The 6000-nt window shown below is 41.0% G+C and overlaps 1 protein-coding gene across 1 annotated transcript in view; it reads right to left on the minus strand.

Moving 5' to 3' along the window:
* LOC108931165 (amyloid-beta A4 precursor protein-binding family A member 2-like) overlaps positions 1-1248 on the minus strand; it is a 35557-nt gene extending 34309 nt beyond the window's left edge. The window contains exon 1 of the mRNA XM_018746782.2: positions 997-1248. The gene's annotated coding sequence lies outside the window, so the exon portion shown is untranslated. The remainder of the gene's footprint in view (positions 1-996) is intronic.
* Between the last annotated feature and the right edge of the window lie 4752 nt (positions 1249-6000).

Genomic DNA, 6000 nt, shown 5'->3' on the forward strand with positions numbered 1-6000 from the left:
AATGTGTATGTATATAACAGTTACAGGTGGTAGATGGGGGTTTTGTACTAGTATACAAATAAAAAATAATAAGCTGTGTGTGTTACTACTTGTGGGTGGGCTCACATCCCCTGCACCCCTGAGGAAGGTAAATGCTGCATTTACCTAGGTGCAGGTGATGTGAGTAAATAAAAACTTACGATACTCTACGCAACAGAGTAGAGCTGCCAGTGCAGTCGCGCGACTTCCGAAGTGACACAGACGGAGCGCCACGTTCCCTCTTCCGCGCCCGCGGCGCGCGACACTCGCTCTGGCCACATTTCATTTCGCCTTCGTCACATTTCAGCTCTCAGTCTCACTGACGACGGGGTTCACTGCTGACGGACATCCCACACCGCACTCACTTTCGGATGCTTTTTTTCCAGAAATGTTGGCAAGTCGTATAGGTGCAACAAACTACAATACGTGTATTTCATTCATCGTTCTTTTTTTTCCTCCTTTTTTTGCGGTGTGGGGGCGACTCTCCTCTTCACGGTTTCGCTAGGGGGGTGGGGGGCTCAGCGCAAACTCGACGCAAGGACGCTTAGGTCAGGTGAGCAATTCGCACAGTGGTGTGTGTGAGAGTGACTTTCTTGGTGCCCGTGTGTGTGTGTGTGTGTGTGTGTGTGTGTGTGTGTGTGTGTGTGTGTGGCGGGGTGGGGGGCGATGCTCGACAGCGACAGTAAGCTGCTTTGTGCTTCAGCGCGGCGCGCGCGAGCCGACCGACGGCCGCCAAACGGACATTTCCACGCACTACGAGTCGTACGAGTGTCTTCGCAAGAAGTGTCGCGCGTGCAATTTAAAATCCACGCAGAAAAGGTCAAGTCGCCGCGCACCGCGCTCAGTCAGTCAGTGTTGATTCATACACGCAAATGCGCGCTGTTGGCAAAGCAGCCAACATTTATTTAGCGAGGAATACAATCTACGCGTTATGCGCGTCAGATACAATTCCTAGCGGAGAATAACCAGACAACCTACCTGCAGGAACAAGCGCAGAGGTCTCTTTTGCATGAATGTGAACAGCATAAGTGGAGAGAGCCCCCCGAACACTTGCTGTTATCCCAGGGACCACTTGGAGACCGCGAGCGCCGCCCCGCAATCTGAAGAGCATAACAAGAGGGGCAAACGAGGCCCGGGAACGTGTGTGAGAGAATAGCCGCGGCACTGCGGTTCCAAGGCATATGATGGAAAAATAGCAACGAGCAATGAGCCCCACCCGTGCGTAAGCACGGCATGTACGGCATCGCGCGCGCGACAAAGACCGTCGCCTTCACTCCATTTGAGCTCTGGGAAAACGCATTATTTTTCGTTTTGGAACATACTCGAGTACGCATCACTTGTTTAAGAAACGCGAAAATGATCAAAAATAAAATGAAATCAGTTCGTAATTGCACAATACATGTATAAAAATGCACTAATAGATCCAGAGTTATGGTTTTTTTTTTGGTCCGTTGATGAGCTATTTAAAAGGAACATGTAAGCCGTGTGAGAAAACATGCATGGTATTACCATCGAGGTCAAACTACAACATGAATAGGAAAATTATACTCTAAATGAATAAATGTTATGTAAATGTAATGCTGTTAATGATATTAATAATTAATGTAATTAATGATATTAATGCTGTTATGTAATTATTTACATAAAAACTACGTATTGCATAACCTTAGTTAGGCAAAGCTGTAATACCCACACAGAATGAGACTTCTCATATTGACGACAGTAATGAAAATTAGATAATTGGCACTGATATACAAACTAGATTTAAGACAAATCTCAGTAGGGTTATGGCCTGTCGTGCAAACATGGATTCATCTTCGCAAGGCAGTATGAGCCATGGCTAAGTAACTAATAAAAACAGTGTCCATTTGATGCCTGTCTCTACGGACATGATGTAGTGATAAGCGCTACGGTATTAATGATTTGCTGTTAGGGCAGAAAACAATGTCATTAGATTAATGGCAGCCCTTCATCTTTTCACTTTTTCAACTTCCTGTTGTCCTCTCTTGTTCTGTCCAGACAGAAGTGCAAGCAAAAGGCATACAGTCATACCTGTACTGTGCTCTGGTTCCTCTTTTCTACAGGTATTCAACAGGCCTACAGCCCTCCTTCAGCCAGTTTTTTTCTTTTTAAAATTCATATTTCAGATCAGTAAATGGGCTAATCATGAAGACATCCAAGTAAATACTACATAGTTCTTAGGAATCATCCTAGTAAACTCTTGAATGTCCTTGGTGTATTTATGCTGTAAAGGAGTGCAGATTGCCTTAACATCTGCAAGTCTCTTTGTACGTAAAGTTTTAATAAGCTGTAATAGTATCAGTGCTGCTGTGCAGTAACAGCTTTGTGGATGTGTGTGATGCATGGAGATACTCGTGGTGTGTATTTCTTCTGTTTCCTCCAGCCTCTAGATAAATATGAGTTAACTACCAGATTGAAAGAACACGCAAGCAGATAAAGGTATATTTTTCTACAGACTGCACCTGCTGTTTTTGTTACGCAGAAAGATGATTCACTGGGGGGGCGGCGGCGGAGAGTGGCTTTTGCTTTCATAAATAACATATTTAGTTTTTGTATTGTGTGGAGCTTCAGTATATGATCTGAAAAGGTACACATATATAGAATAAGCAAAACTGAGTAATGTGACTTTTCTGTTAAACAGAATTGAGTTTCTTCCTAAAGAAACAAACATATTTGCAAGTGCAGCAATGTGGAAATTAGTTTTCAAAGTAATCATGTTTTATACATTAGCACAGGAGCTCCTGCGGAAAAATTCTGGAAGTTGAGGATGACAAATATCTTCAGATTCTTAGCAGTTATGAGTCATGTGGATATGAAAGGCAAGAAATAGTTACTGTAACAAATGTTGCCAACTTCAGTTGGATGTTTTTTTGCTTCCCTTAGTAAAATCATTTTTATGACTCTTTTGAAGCTGTTTTTACTGAAGATTTTGATGCAAACTGCACATATAGCTTAATGTCACAACAGCAGGGATCATCTTTAGATACTTTTAATCCTGATGCCAGTTTCCAAAGACATTTTGGTATATTTGGAAGGCAGCACTAAAGAGAAGACTGCTACAACAGCATGCAACAAAATGGGATTTATAAGTGGCAGCAGGAGGCACAGTGAGAAAACAACTTAGTGTACCGTAAGTGACCATAGTGGGGTATAAAACAGCATATATGACTGAATGGCCTACGCTGAGGAAAGGGTCAAACATGATTAAAGTCTTCAGCTATCAAAAAACAAACGTGTATGTGTCAATCTTGCTGGACTAGCAGACTTTACAACACAATAAAAAATGAAATTGAAATGAAAAGGGCTGATGTCACACAATTTACAGTATATTCTTCCACTGCAAGTTTCATTCTCTTCAGATATTAAACCATCAATAAAAGGGCCATCACACAGAAGGGACTATTAAACAAGAAGTTAAAGTACAGTACTTATGCAATCAGAGACCACGGATGGCAGGGCTGAAAACAATGTCCCTCACTAACACTGACTGCTTGCCCTGGTCAGTGTCCCGTAGTCCAGAGCCTATCAAGGAATCACTGGGCACAAGGCTGAGGGAGTACACCCTGAGTACACCAATTGCAGGGTTGCCACACATACATTCTCAGACTATGGGCAATTTTTATTATCCAGTTCACATGAACTGCATGTTTTTGGACTGTGGGAAGAAACCAGAGCACCCAGAGCAAACCCTCTAAGATGGGGAGAAAATGCAAATACCACACAGACTGAGCTGGACTCCCATACAGCTCAGGTGCTGTGAAGATGGAGCACTACCTGCTGTGCCACTGTGCTGCCCTAGGGCTAAAACATCTTTTCATTTTACACAGTATTTAGATACAATGTAGTTACAAAATTTATAAAAATAATTATAAAAAATAATCTTAAAATCATAATTTTTATATTTTCACTCATTTTAAATGTGACATACCTGTAATGGTGCTTCATGGTGATAAAACAAACAGACATCTAGTCCAGGTCCTATCTGGTCTCCTGACATATGTTTCCAGTAGAGAGAAACACTGAGACGCTGCATTGTGTGAACTTTTGTTAAAAATAAAAGACTTACAGCAATTTAATTCATTATAGTTTTATCTAATGTTTTTAAACTGGACCTAAACCCTGAATAAATACAGTGATTAAACTAATTAAACTTTTATTGACTGTGATGTTTCAGGTGGACATAAATTATTCCAAGTATTATTTAATCCAAATATTATATAATTTCCTAATTATTCCAAGAAGATTTCTGGTCCTAGTTGTGTTTGTAATATGAGGTACAACTGTACACAGAACTCATTTCTCACATATGTCATTCATTGAGTGATTTTGCACATTTTTCATGGTAGGGCACCATAAGAAAAATCAGTGTACTGTACATATGGAGAAATATTTTTAACAAGGCCTAAATTACACAATTTAAGTTCAAACTTCTTCACTTAACCATGACATTGTGTCCACAGTCTTTTCAGGTACAGGTGATTAGTTTCAGTGTAGTTAAGATCCAACAATATTTTAATAACAATTATACCTTGATGTAATAGATCAACAGGTAACCATATTTTGAATTAAAGCTAGTCCCCAATTTACAAACTTAGTAATTTAGTAGTAGTAATTTAATTAAACAAGCATTTAGTATTTATTTTTTCATAAAGAAAGCTACATCAGCATAATGGTGCAATGATTAGCCCTGCTCATCTCCCAGCACCTCAGAGCTACGAAAGAACGTGGGTTTGATTCCTGCTGTCCAACAACATGCAGTTCAAGTGAAGTAAATTCCCCTTAGTGCATGAATGGGCGGGGGGCATGGTGGTGCAACGGGTTTGGCCAGGGCCCGCTGTGTAGTGGGTCTGGAGTTTGAGTCCTGCTTTGGGTGCCTTGTGGTGGACTGGCATCCTGTCCAGGGTGTGTCCCTCCTCTCTACCCCTGCGCCCTGTGCTTCCAGGTAAGGCTCCAGTTTGCCGCAACCCCGTTCAGGACAAGCGGTTACAGACATTGTGTGTGTGCGCATGAATGAATGGGTGAGTGAGTGTGTGTGGCTACTCTGCAATGAACTGGCATCCCATCCAGGGTATTACCCACCCCAAAACACTGTGTCCAACAATTCCAGGATAAGCTCCAGATCACAGGGACTGTGCTCAGGACAAGTGGCTATTGGATGGATGTAGATCGAGAGCTAACATACAAATTCAACTCATACAACAAAGCTTCATCCATGGGCTGGCTGACAGACAGCAGTCACAAACAGCACTACCTCAAGCTTTTGAACATCCCGCTCTAGTCATGAGTCCTTATTGTGCTTTCTTATTTAAAGTGTGTCATAAATACCCCTGCCAGGGGTGTCAGACTGCACAAGCATGTGTACAAGGAATCTTGGCTCACCAGTGGTAGGGATTGTCTGCCAGCCTCATTGCCACAAGCTGCTCTGTTCCTTTCTGAAAATCGATGCCACTGCCTCCCAGTTCCCAGAGCTGTCATACTGCTAACATTTACATATATTCATTTAGACACTTTTCTCCAAAGTGACAAATCAGAGTCAAGAAAATAGAATTTCAAAACAAAGAGTTGTTGCAGACATGTCTCTGAAAGCAGGTTGTTCAATACCACCAATTTGTTGGCACACATTACAAAAGTAACTGCATATAGAATTTATGACAACTACTGGCCTGCTCCATGTTGTATTCGACTAACACATTTTTCAAGTAATGAACTAACTCTCAGTCCCAATTAAGTTTCAGCTATTCACATGAAAACCAAATTAGGCCATGAAAAAAAGAAAAAAAAAAAAAAAAAAGCTTTGAACAACATTTGTAGTATTTAAACAAAACATTTAGATTATGAAATAAAAACTTGCTCATGTTTAATATGCAATCATATAATGTGACATTTTCAACATATTAAATCAATGAATATGTGATTAAGAAAAACAGAATGAATCAAAAAAAATTTTGTATGTTTCATTTC

Source organism: Scleropages formosus, chromosome 7 (assembly GCF_900964775.1).
Source record: "Scleropages formosus chromosome 7, fSclFor1.1, whole genome shotgun sequence".
In the NCBI taxonomy this organism is placed as follows: Eukaryota; Metazoa; Chordata; class Actinopteri; order Osteoglossiformes; family Osteoglossidae; genus Scleropages; species Scleropages formosus.